Source organism: Bufo bufo, chromosome 3 (genome assembly GCF_905171765.1).
Source record: "Bufo bufo chromosome 3, aBufBuf1.1, whole genome shotgun sequence".
NCBI lineage: Eukaryota > Metazoa > Chordata > Amphibia > Anura > Bufonidae > Bufo > Bufo bufo.
The window spans coordinates 522,336,130-522,349,914 of record NC_053391.1 but is presented as its reverse complement, the minus strand read 5'-3'; positions in this window follow the sequence as shown (position 1 = coordinate 522,349,914).

Genomic DNA, 13,785 nt, shown 5'->3' with positions numbered 1-13,785 from the left:
TCATAGAGGCAACCTTGGCATGGTGAGTGGGCTTATGCCTTTTGATCAAAATGTACACTAATGCCTCATTCATCATGTAGCATAGGAGGCGGTACACATGCGCTATTTAGTGCTGTCTTCTGCAAAGTAACAGGGATGAGATCAAAGCATAGCAGCTGGATGTGCGATTAATTTCTTGTCTTTTCTCCCTTTATTATATGTATTAGTGGAATGACATTGTTCATCCCGTAGTCCTGGTGACTGACAAATAACGTGGCTTCCTCAAAGGGCCTGAGCAAACGGCAGGTGTCATGCATGAGCTGCCACTGGCTGACATCGAAGTTACACAGGGGAGTACTCCTATCCGCTTGGATCATCAATAAATCGTTGATGGCCTTTCTCTGTTCGTATAGTCGGTTCAAAATATGTAGGGTGGAATTCCAACAGGTGGAAACGTCGCATATCAGCCTATGTTGGGGGATGCCATTCTGCCGCTGCAGCAGCTCAAGGAGGGTGTGATTTGCGGTGTACGAGTGGCTGAAGTGCATGCAAATTTCCTGGCCATTTTTAGGATGTCTTGCAGATGGGTGGAAGACTTCAGGAACGCTTGACAACCAGATTGAACACATGTGCCATGCAGGGCGCATGGCTCAGCCCTCCTTGACGCAGGACTGACACAATGTTCTTACATTGTCGGTCACCATGGTTCTGATTTTGAGTTGTCCGGGAGAAAGCCAGGATTTGATTTCTTGATGAAGGGCATGGAGCAGTTCCTCCCCTGTGTGACTCAGTTCGACCAGGAAAACGAGGTGCAGAACAGCGACACAGCCGTGCCCTGCACATGTGGTATTCTGTGACTTGTCCCTGCAGTGAAGGCTGAGGACATGGTGGAGGATGAGGAGGCAGAGGCGGACATTGTTGCAGGACCAATGGTGTGACAACATTGAGGCGGAGCGGTGTGACCTGGCCAAGTTGCTGTTGTGTGGCTATGCAAGAACCACATTCACCCAGTGGGCCATAAAGGACATGTACTGTCCCTGACCGTAATTACAGCTCCACACGTCAGCGCTGCCTTGCACTTTGGGAGACACCGACAGGCTCAAGGACTTGCCCACCTTCTGTTCCACATATTTGTGCAGGGCTGTTACTGCCTTTTTCGCAAAGAAATGACGGCTTGGGACACTCCACCTCGGCTCGGCACAAGCCATCAGTTCGCTGAAAGGTGCAGTGTCCACAACTTGAAAAAGGAGGGACTGCAGCACCAGCAACTTGGACAGGAGCACATTCAGCTTCTGCACCGTTGGATTAGTGAACGCATACTGCTGTCTCTTGGCAATCGCTTTGGTGATTGATTGCTGACTGAATGACTGACAAAGAGTAGGAGGAGGAGTAGGAGCGTCTGGACCAGCAGAAGATGGGAATGACAGACATCGAGGTGGTGGAGCCTTGAATAGCTGAAACCTGGTGCGTGCCACTGTGTGATGCAGCGGTTGCAGCATCAGGCTGGACCACCACATTGGAGCCATGGTTCTCCCACTCCAATGTATGGTGATGCTGCATATGTTGATGCAAGGCCGTGGTGCCAACATTGGCACCCTGGCCACGCTTCACCTTCTGCCCACAAATTCTACATATGTCCATGTTAACCTCCTCTGGCTGCTTAAAAAAATACTGCCTCACCGCCGAGTAGATGATTTTTACCCAAAATAGTCCGCACTGACTGTCTGCTACCGTCGCTGCCTCCGTGAACCCCTGCACCACTACTTCCCGGGCATTTAGGCTGCTGCAAAGCAGGTGGTGTACCCCAGGCACGTTTGGCTCCCGACCTCCCACTTCTGCCACCCTCCTGACTCCCAGCCATGCTACCACCTTGCTGGCTCAGCCGCTGCCTCACAGGCAAGCTGCCACCCTCTTCTGCTGATGATGATAAATCCCCTTCTGTATCCGGCTCCCAATTACGATCGGCTTCATCATCATCGAGTAGTGTCTGCACATCACTGATGTCCTTCTCAACGGTCTCTGGGTCAGGACCCTGACCGCTTGCAACACCAACTCCCACGCAACTCTCCTAATCACTACTTGCCCGCCTAGCAGAGGAAGCGACGGATGTCTCCTCCAGATCTTGGCTCGGCAGTAGCTGTTGACTGTCTTCTAGTAACTCATCCTCACTGTATAGTAGAGCTAAGCCCACTTTTGCGGCTGAGGGAACCGCAAAGGACAGATTCAGGTTAAGGACAGGGCCTGCTCCCGAGCCATGCCAACTAAGGGTTGTGTTTGACGAACCCACCGACTGTTGGCTGGGAGTGTCTGATGTCACTTGGGATGAAGTGGATGACCAAGCTAACCAATCAAAAACCGCTAGGTTGCTGGTCAAGACACAACTGTTGGATGACACCGGGAGCTCAGGTCTTTCGCTGTGACTCCTGCTGCCACGCCCCCTTACTCTGCTGCGACCTCTGCGTACACCAGAGACATGTAGGCCTCTGCCACTCCTCTGTACATGGCCTGGCACTTCTCTGTCTGACACACTTTTGGCTGTCAAATAAGAGGGTAGGAACATTTAGATGTGGTAGATGTAAAGCATGCCCCTTTGTAGGAGTGGGTGATAAGTTCTCTGACAGCACCCAAAAATGTATTTATAAGGCCCGCTCCTTTGCAAATTGCAACACTGTAGGGGTTATATATCTGGCTCTTTGTGAATGTGGTAAAATGTGTGTAGGCAAAACATGCAGAGAATTCTTGAAAATATTGGAGATATCCGAAACAAACGTGACAAACCACTCTCTAGACATGCTGTACTCCATAATGGAGGGAGTACGGGAACAAAAAGGTTCTCTATGATAGAGACCATTAAACACTCGAATAGGGGCGGAGACATCGATAGAATTCTCAAACAAAAAGAGTCCAAGTGGATCCACACACTAAATACAACTGTGCCTGTGGGTCTCAATTATAACATTGATTATTCATGTTTTCTGTAAACCTGCCAACTAAAATATCCATGAATCGGGCCAGTATCTTGATTCCAGGGAATCTACCTTTAACTGGGAATTGATAGCCATTCCCACACTGATATTCAGGGTCCGTGTTTATATAAAGTAATTCCCTTGTCCATCACCAAGTCATCTGCCCGGGGATTTCTTGTGATTTCTGGCTCACCACTGTTTAGGTTTGGGACTCCGATCATGTCACTCGATGTTCAGTCACATGATCCAGGTCACATGTGGGTATGGGGCTAGTTTATACTATGTGACCCGCTGTAACAGGGACCGGAGCGCAGGCTGATACCCTCCTCTCCAGATATTTAAACTAGCGGGGATCCACCATTGCGTCACCCCACTCCCCGGACCTGCATTGCACTGTGTATCTGAGGTAGGTTTCCCACTTATGCCTGCAACCACAATGCCTTAATGCCTTAATGCATATGGTTGATCACTTATAGGGGAGTATCGTTTATTTATGGGTAACCATTTTTGTTTCTAGACATCATGTGACTGCTTTGTATCCCTGCTATCTTACCCTATTGTGGAATTCCTGGATGTACCTACCTGAGCCTGGCTACAATACGGTGATACGCAAGTATTTGGGTTGTTCTGCCCCTTGTGGCAGCAAAACATCACATTAACAACAGCATGCATTGTTTGCTATAAGACTGTACACACAATATTGAATATACATTTGTGGGCTACCTGGCTTGATTCATGTATCTGTATCTGCTTGATCATAAGTGAGGCAATATATTTTGTATTAATTCCAAAGGGGTCCATCTATATTTATCTTTTTGAGAGGGGCCACCTGGCTTGTTATATACAGTATCATTTTTTTTAAATTAATACTGCTTATTAATCCCTGCACCCAACTGGTTAAGCCTATTGGTACAGTTATTCATCTACCATCTGGTCGGTTTTCTATTGTTTTGACTACATCTATATTATTGCAACTTTTGATAAGTGTCCCCTGACGAGCCCAGAGACAGGGTTGGGCGAAACACCTTGGGACTAGGGCATCTATTGTTTCAATACTATCTTTCATGATAGAAAGTAGGTGTCTTATCGCGTGAAGATTTATTGAATCCGACTACTTTGTACATAATAGTATTCTTCTTTTGTTTATCTGTATCAGGAATTTATTATTTTCAGCATCTAGGGTAGGGCAACTATTTAGACCCACTTTAGGCCATCTTACCAAGTTTGGCCACTTATACATCCCCCCTTTTTTCAGGGCTATCCAAGGGTGTATAGGAGGTTCCTGAACACAGTATCGCCCCTATTGGGGCGGCTGTTCCGTTTTGTAGGCAGGGCCTTGATTATAGGGTTAATATCAGGGATAGTTCCCCCATCTTATTACCCACAACTGTACCTACAGAACAGCCTCTCCTATCTACGTGGAGAAGACAATATCTTTATTTATTTTGTTTATTATTTCTTGTGTATGTCCATATTTGTGGGTTACTTTTTACTATACATTGATTAAAGGCTATGTTTTATTAGGGTGGTAATCTTTGAATTCTCCTTTTGATATATACTGTCCCTATTACACATATACCTACTGGCGGGTGACTGTCAGAACTGATTTCTTTGTCTGTGATTTTTTGGACATTTGTTCCAGTTGTTATATTTATTGTTTTTTGGTTATGGCAAGCTTTCTTAGCACTTAACTTGATAAGGACAGATGGCTATTGGAAGCTACTGAAATATTTTTGGAGAAAGAACTATAATCTCTGAATACCACAACCCTGTCGGTTAACACCATCTTTAGGAACTTGTATAACACCCACAAAGAACATCTAAAATCGTGGTGGGAAAATCTATTCCCCTGATAATTGTTTAAAAAACTCTATTATACCACAGGGCTTACGTATTTTTTTTAATCAAACCAGCGAAACGTATATGCACTCCAGAGTTATTGTCCAAATGGGAAGCAGAGGTTACTGATAGCTCCCTACGTCTGATGAGGTTGTTGTTACATCGGGAAAAGACTAATATAGAAATAATTGAGCAACAACTCAACAGCCAAATCGAGGCGGCACTACGGTTCAAGGATCATCTGGCATTTTCTAAAAGAGAACTCAAATTGAAACAGAACATAGAGAGGTTCAAATCTGGCCTGGTTGAACACAAACATTGCCAATTTATTAAAGACCTAACTGAGTTTAGGAACAAAACAGCATATGAAGTGACCCAATTTAATCAGAGGGGATCTGTAACAGGGAGTTCCCTCTCTGAGGCTCATAGCTCAGATCCTGAATATAGTCAACCTCAACAATATCAGATACCAATAAAGGGCAAATCAGCAATTTCCCTCTAAACAATGGGACCCCCAACACCCTCAGACAATAGGGGGAGAACGTACGATTGCTGGGGGTGGGGAACATCAAGAAGCGGTAAAATCATCCACACTGGAAGCTCCATCTGGGGGATCCTCATTGGGTGCCTCCTTCTCCTCAATATCCTCCACCATAAACACCACAACTTTTTTAGGCCATGCTCCTATGAACTCGTACGCTGTGAGAGATCGGGCACAACTTCCGCCCCAACAGAACAAGAGGCACTAATTCCATCTTGTACCAATTTAGTGGTTCTCAATCTGTCAGGAGTGGTGCTATCTATTACTGATTAAGCCATTTTAGCGAAAGGCTTGTCTTTTGTACCAACCACCTGGTTTAACCTGTTTGAATGGGTGAAGGACCTTCAACTGTTAATCAGAAAACTAAGGTGGCATAAAATCTTCTACTCCTCTGACAGAAAGAGATGCTTAGAGTTGGGGCTGGAACCCAGTGACCTACAGGGTTATGATGATCTGATTGGATTACTAGATGAAAGTGAATGCCCTAAGGGACAAAGGCCCCTTCACCACCCTCAAAAATAAGAGCACTAAAATGGCCCTAAAACGTTAGGGGAAGCAAATATTGACCCATTTTTGAGATCTGTCACTAGTCCCTGTCTCTTTAAATATGCGTCCTCTCATAACGGGGTTAATATTATCCCTCTTTTATGCTTCATTTTTCCAACCTTAACCTTCTGCCCATAGTGCTGGGGAAGTCATACATGGTTCTCTAGACCATTTTCCCCCATGCTGCTCTTTTTCCTCATTTGCATTGTTATTTCAATGTTTAAGTTTGATTATTGTTTAGTTTTTGTATTCATTCCTTTCCTTTGTACTAGGTGGTACTTGAAGAACAGAGTATCTATATGCTTGGTTATCAGGACAATCTGTGTTTCCTCCTGGGCCTTTGCTTGTCAAAGGCTTCAATTCTCCATCTAAGCGTAGTCAAATCTTCACCATGCTACGTAAATCTGGGGCCAGTGTCCTGCTCCTCCAGGAGACACATTTTAGATTTAATAAATACCCTAATCTATCTTTTTCATACTTACCGCAGTGGTAGCATTGTGGGGGAGGGGGGTTCTTCTGCCTCGGGGGGGGGTGAGCATCGGCTTCCAGAGGAAAATCCCTTTTAAGTATATCAGACACATCTAGGACGAGGAGGGGAGATATATCCTGGTTAAGGGGAAAATTGGTCCACAAGTTTATACTTTTATAAACATTTATGTGCCGAACACTAGACAAGCTCACTGGCTCTCTAATATACTACCCATTATTGACTCTTTTAAGGAGGGAATTGTGATATTGGGTGGGGACCTGAATTTCGTCTTGAATCCGCAGTTGGACTCTTCATACCACCTTGAATCCGCAGTTGTACTCTTCATCCCATAAGTCTGCTCTATCTGCGAGCTCATTATGCGCTATTAGAGAAGGTTTCTGGAGTTTGCATCTAGTGGATTCCTGGCGATCTTTCCATCCCAGCATAATTGATTATACTTTTTTTCCCCCATGTTCATGGTTCATACCATCGATTAGATTATGTGTTCATTTCAAAGGTCACTTCTTTAGAATTGGAACTCATCTGAAAAAGGAAAGAGAGAAAAAGATAGATGCCATCCACTTAAAAATCCAGGTCCTTAAATCCCTACACAAGCGTTCCTTCTCAGGTTCCCAATTACAAGAATTAACAAGCTTGAGAGCAGAACTAAAAGCCCTTTTACAAAACAGAGTAGCTAAATACTATTTAAACTCTCAACACAAATACTTTTCACATGGGGATAAAGCCTCTAAATTCATGATGCACAGAATAAAAAATAGGAGATCAGTGAACTATGTTCACCAGCTATCTACCCCATCTGGTGACATAGTATTTTCCCCTACACAAATAGCGGCCCAATTTAGGGACTTTTAAGAAGACCTTTACAACCTGCCCTCCCCGCTTCCCCCAGACACCCATGCTTCTCGTGTATCCTCTTTCCTAGATTCACTCTCCCTGCCAACTCTCTCGGATCCCCAGAAGCAGTCCTTAGCTTCCCCTTTCACATTAGATAAGTTGTCTAATGCTCTTCATCAGATGCCAACAGGCAAAAGTCCAGGCCCTGATGGCCTTCCTGCCACATACTATAAAGCTTTTCAGAAACAGCTTCTGCCTCGCCTCCTTGATGTCTGCAACGTCTCCTTGAAGAGTGGCATACTCTCTAGAGACATGACAAATGCTCATATTACTCTTATTCCCAAGGAGGAGTGTTCCAACTACAGACCCATCTCACTCCTTAACTTAGATCTTAAACTCTTAGCAAAAATTTTAGCTATTCGCCTTGCTAACTTTCTCCCTCAGAGAGGGTAGGGAAAATACATCCAGGGTGATTAATATATTATGCCACGCTTCCTCTTCCTCTAAACAACTGCTTTTCTTAAGCACTGACGCCGAGAGAGTGTTTGATAGGAATAACTGGGCATACCTGAAATAGGTGCTTTTGCGGTTCAGCCTTCCTGATCCCTATGTACAAGCTGTCTTTGCAATGTATTCGCAGGCATCAGCTGTTGTCATGGTCAATAGAGAACTGTCGACCTCCTTCTGTATTCGCAATGGTACCCGACAGGGGTGTTCCTATCTCCTTTGCTCTTTGTTCTAGCCTTGGAACCTCTGCTGGTTACACTGAGGGGCGACTCGGACATCAAGGGGGTGAGGCTGGGGATACAGGAACACAAATTAGCCGCTTTCGCGGATGATGTTCTGATAATGACCACTAATCCATTATTCTCCATTCCTATAATACAAAAACACCTTCTTATCTATAGCACAATCTCCAATTTCAAAATTAACACAAAAAAATACTCTGCTCAGGGATCCCTAAACTGACTAAACAAAAATTAATGAAAGATTCTCCTTTTGATTGGATGTCCCCACACGTGACCTACCTGGGGGTTAAAATCAGCCCTAACATCTCTGAACTCTTCTCCCTCAATTATATCCCTCTACAACAATCAATGTTTAAGACCATAGATGACCTTAACACTAATCTCCCCACACTTTCCTGGTTTGGTCGTAATCTCCTTAATTCACTAATTCTGCCTAGCCTCTCCTATCTCCATCAAGCTCTCCTAATTCCAATCCCCAAGCCCTACTTTGACTAAATCAGGAAAAAATTAAGATCTTTTATATGGAACGGAAAGAAAACTAGAATATCACTCTCCCTTCTCTCTAGGCCAGTAGGTGGTGGAGGAATAGGTCTCCCAGATCCTGAACTTTACGGTAAAGCAATCCTTTTGTCTAGAGTAGTGGAATGGTTACGGTTCAATCCGGATAAACAATGGGTCCCCCTTGAACAACATTTAATAGGTAATCCCCTACGTTCCCTTCTTCTTGGAAATTCAAGCTTACCTTCTACTCCCTTATCCTCATACCCTGTGCTTCGGGCTACCCTAGACGCTTGGAAATGGCTACAGTATGTACTACACACTGTTCTGTCCCCTTTCCTTCTCCTCTCCTTTTAGTCAGGGATATAGTGGGCACAACCAACCCAATTTGGTTAGATTCTACCCCACGGGATTTACGGAAATCTTCCATCCCCTTAACTTCTTTCATAGAACCCAACGGTAAAATTATGGGCATAAAAGAGATGAAAGAGATCCTAAACCCCAATCCTTGCGGTCTACCTCTAATTAGAGTTGAGCGAACATCTGGATGTTCGGGTTCGAGAATTTCGGCCGAACTTCCCGAAAATGTTCGGGTTCGGGATCCGAACTCGACCCGAACTTCACCCCGAACCCGAACCCCATTGAAGTCAATGGGGACCCGAACTTTTCGGTACTAAAAAAGCTGTAAAATAGCCCAGGAAAGGGCTAGAGGGCTGCAAAAGGCAGCAAAATGTAGGTAAATCCCCTGCAAACAAATGTGGATAGGGAAATGAATTTAAAACAAAATAAAAAAAATATATAAATTAACCAATATCAATTGGAGAGAGGTCCCATAGCAGAGAATCAGGCTTCATGTCAACCACCACTGGAACAGGCCACTGTGAGATATTTAGGCCCTGGCACCCAGACAGAGGAGAGAGGTCCCATAGCAGAGAATCAGGCTTCATGTCATAGCAGAGAATCAGGCTTCATGTCACCCACCACTGGAACAGGCCACTGTCAGATATTTTTAGGCCCCGGCACCCAGACAGAGGAGAGAGGTCCCATAGCAGAGAATCAGGCTTCATGTCACCTACCACTGGAACAGGCCACTGTCAGATATTTAGGCCCCAGCATCCAGACAGAGGAGAGAGATCCCATAGCAGAGAATTAGCCTTCATGTCATAGCAGAGAATCAGGCTTCATGTCACCCACCACTGGAACAGGTTACTGTGAGATATTTAGGCCCTGGCACCCAGACAGAGGAGAGAGGTCCCATAGCAGAGAATCAGGCTTCATGTCATAGCACAGAATCAGGCTTCATGTCACCCACCACTGGAACAGGCCACTGTCAGATATTTAGGCCCCGACACCCAGACAGAGGAGAGAGGTCCCATGGCAGAGAATCAGGCTTCATGTCATAGCAGAGAATCAGGCTTCATGTCACCCAGCACTGGAACAGGCCACTGTCAGATATTTTTAGGCCCCGGCACCTAGACAAAGGAGAGAGGTCCCATAGCAGAGAATCAGGCTTCAAGTCACCCACCACTGGAACAGGCCACTGTCAGATATTTAGGCCCCGACACCCAGACAGAGGAGAGAGGTCCCATAGCAGAGAATCAGGCTTCATGTCATAGCAGAGGATCAGGCTTCATGTCACCCACCACTGGAACAGGCCACTGTCAGATATTTTTAGGCCCCGGCACCCAGACAGAGGAGAGAGGTCCCATAGCAGAGAATCAGGCTTCATGTCACCCACCACTAAAACAGGCCACTGTCAGATATTTAGGCGCCGGCACCCAGACAGAGGAGAGAGATCCCATAGCAGAGAATCAGGCTTCATGTCATAGCAGAGAATCAGGCTTCATGTCACCCACCACTGGAACAGGCCACTGTCAGATATTTTTAGGCCCCGGCACCCAGACAGAGGAGAGAGGTCCCATAGCAGAGAATCAGGCTTCATGTCACCCACCACTGGAACAGACCACTTTCAGATATTTAGGCGCCGGCACCAGACAGAGGAGAGAGGTCCCATAGCAGAGAATCAGGCTTCATGTCATAGCAGAGAATCAGGCTTCATGTCACCCACCACTGGAACAGGCCACTGTCAGATATTTTTAGGCCCCGACACCCAGACAGAGGAGAGAGGTCCCATAACAGAGAATCAGGCTTCATGTCACCCACCACTGGAACAGGCCACTGTCAGATATTTATGACCCGGCACCCAGACAGAGGAGAGAGGTCCCATAGCAGAGAATCAGGTTTTATGTCATAGCAGAGAATCAGGCTTCATGTCACCCACCACTGGAACAGGCTACTGTCAGATATTTTTAGGCCCCGGCACCCAGACAGAGGAGAGAGGTCCCATAGCAGAGAATCAGGCTTCATGTCACCCACCACTGGAACAGGCCACTGTGAGATATTTAGGCCCCAGCACCCAGACAGAGGAGAGAGGTCCCATAGCAGAGAATCAGGCTTCATGTCATAGCAGAGAATCAGGCTTCATGTCACCCACCACTGGAACAGGCCACTGTCAGATATTTAGGCCCCGGCACCCAGACAGAGGAGAGAGGTCCCATAGCAGAGAATAAGGCTTCATGTCATAGCAGAGAATCAGGCTTCATGTCACCCACCACTGGAACAGGCCACTGTCAGATATTTAGGCCCTAGCACCCATACAGAGGAGAGGTTCATTTAACTTTGGGTTGCCCCGCAATATAATGGTAAAATTAAAAAAAGAGGATTGAATGAAGATGTGCCCTGGAGTACAAGAATAAATGGTTAAGGGGAGGTAGTTATAAATGTCTTATCTGCACAAGGGATGGACAGGTCCTGTGGGATCCATGCCTGGTTCATTTTTATGAACGTCAGCTTGTCCACATGGGCTGTAGACAGTCGGCTGTGTTTGCCTGTAATGACGCCCCCTGCCACGTGGACAATTTGGAGACCCAGAAGTTGAAAAGGGCAGTACCATCAGTCAGTACGTGGAGGGGTGTGCACACGTACTGTTCCACCATATTAGTGAAATGTTGCCTCCTGCTAACACGTTCCGTATCAGGTGGTGGTGCAGTTAGCTGTGGCGTGGTGACAAAACTTTTCCACATCTCTGCCATGCTAACGCTGCCCTCAGAGGAGCTGGCTTTGACACAGCTGCGTTGGCGACCTCTTGCTCCTCCTCTGCCTTCGCCTTGGGCTTCCACTTGTTTCCCTGTGACATTTGGGAATGCTCTCAGTAGCGCGTCTACCAACGTGCGCTTGTACTCGCGCATCTTCCTATCACGCTCCAGTGCAGGAAGTAAGGTGGGCACATTATCTTTGTACCGGGGATCCAGCAGGGTGGCCACCCAGTAGTCAGCACACGCTAAAATGTGGGCAACTCTGCTGTCGTTGCGCAGGCACTGCAGCATGTAGTCGCTCATGTCTGCCAGGCTGTCCAGAGGTAAGGACAAGCTGTCCTCTGTGGGAGGCGTATCGTCATCGTCCTCCGTTTCCCCCCAGCCACGCACCAGTGATGGGCCCAAGCTTCATTGGGTGCTACCTCGCTGTGAACATGCTTCATCCTAATCCTCCTCCACCTCCTCCTCATCCTTTTCCTCCTCGTCCTCCAGTAGTGTGCCCTGTATGGCCACATTTGTACCTGGCCTCTGCTGTTGCAAAAAACCTCCCTCTGAGTCACTTCTAAGAGACTGGCCTGAAAGTGCTAAAAATGAGTTCTCTTCCTCCTCCTCCTCCTCCTGGGCCACCTCCTCTTCCATCATCGCCCTAAGTGTTTTCTCAAGGAGACATAGAAGTGCTATTGTAACACTGATAACGGCGTCATCACCACTGGCCATGTTTGTGGAGTATTCGAAACAGCGCAACAGGGCACACAGGTCTCGCATGGAGGCCCAGTCATTGGTGGTGAAGTGGTGCTGTTCCGCAGTGCGACTGACCCGTGCGTGCTGCAGCTGAAACTCCACTATGGCCTGCTGCTGCTCGCACAGTTTGTCCAGCATGTGCAAGGTGGAGTTCCACCTGGTGGGCACGTCACATATGAGGCGATGAGCGGGAAGGCCAAAGTTACGCTGTTATGCAGACAGGCGAGTAGCGGCAGGATGTGAACGCTGGAAACGCGCACAGACGGCCCGCACTTTATGCAGCAGCTCTGACATGTCGGGGTTGTTGTGAATGATCTTCTGCACCACCAAATTCAGCACATGCTCCAGGCAAGGGATGTGCGTCAAACCGGCTAGTCCCAGAACTACGACGAGATTTCGCCCATTATCGCACACCACCAGGCCGGGCTTGAGGCTCACCGGCAGCAACCACTCGTCGGTCTGTTGTTCAATACCCCGCCACAACTCCTGCGCGGTGTGGGGCCTGTCCCCCAAACATATGAGTTTCAGAATGGCCTGCTGATGTTTACCCCAGGCTGTGCTGAAGTTGGTGGTGAAGGTGTGTGGCTGACTGGATGAGCAGGTAAAAGATGAAAAGGAGGAAGCCGAGTAGGAGTAGGAGGCTACAGGAGGCAAAGAATGTTGCCCTGCGATCCTTGGCGACGGAAGGACGTGCGCCAAAGAACTCTCCGCCTGGGGCCCAGCCGCCACTACATTTACCCAGTGTGCAGTTTGGGAGATATAGCGTCCCTGGCCATGCTTACTGGTCCACGTATCTGTGGTTAGGTGGACCTTGCCACAGATGGCGTTGTGCAGTGCACACTTGATTTTATCGGATACTTGGTTGTGCAGGTTAAGGCACGGCTCTCTTGGAGAAGTAGTGGCAGCTGGGAACAACATACTGTGGGACAGCAAGCGACATGAGCTGTTTGAAGCTGTCTGTGTCCACCAGCCTGAATGACAGCATTTCATAGGCCAGTAGTTTAGAAATGCTGGCATTCAGGGCCAGGGATCGAGGGTGGCTAGGTGGGAATTTACGCTTTCTCTCAAATGTTTGTGAGATGGAGAGCTGAACGCTGCCGTGTGACATGGTGGAGATGCTTGGTGATGGAGGTGGTGGTGTTGGTGGTACATCCTCTGTTTGCTGGGCGGCAGGTGCCAACATTCCTCCAGAGGCGGAGGAAGAGGCCAAGGCAGCAGCAGAAGAGGTAGCAGGGGGAGCCTGAGTGAGTTCCTTGTTTTTTAAGGTGTTTACTCCACTGCAGTTCATGCTTTGCATGCAGACACCTTGTCATGCAGGTTGTGCTAAGGTTCAGAACGTTAATGTCTTGCTTCAGGCTCTGATAACACAGCGTTAAAACCACTCGGGTATTGTCGTCAGCACATTGTTTGAAGAAGTGCCACGCCAGGGAACTCCTTGAAGCTGCCTTTGGGGTGCTCGGTCCCAGGTGGCGGTGACCAGTAGCAGGCGAACTCTTGGCGGCGGGTG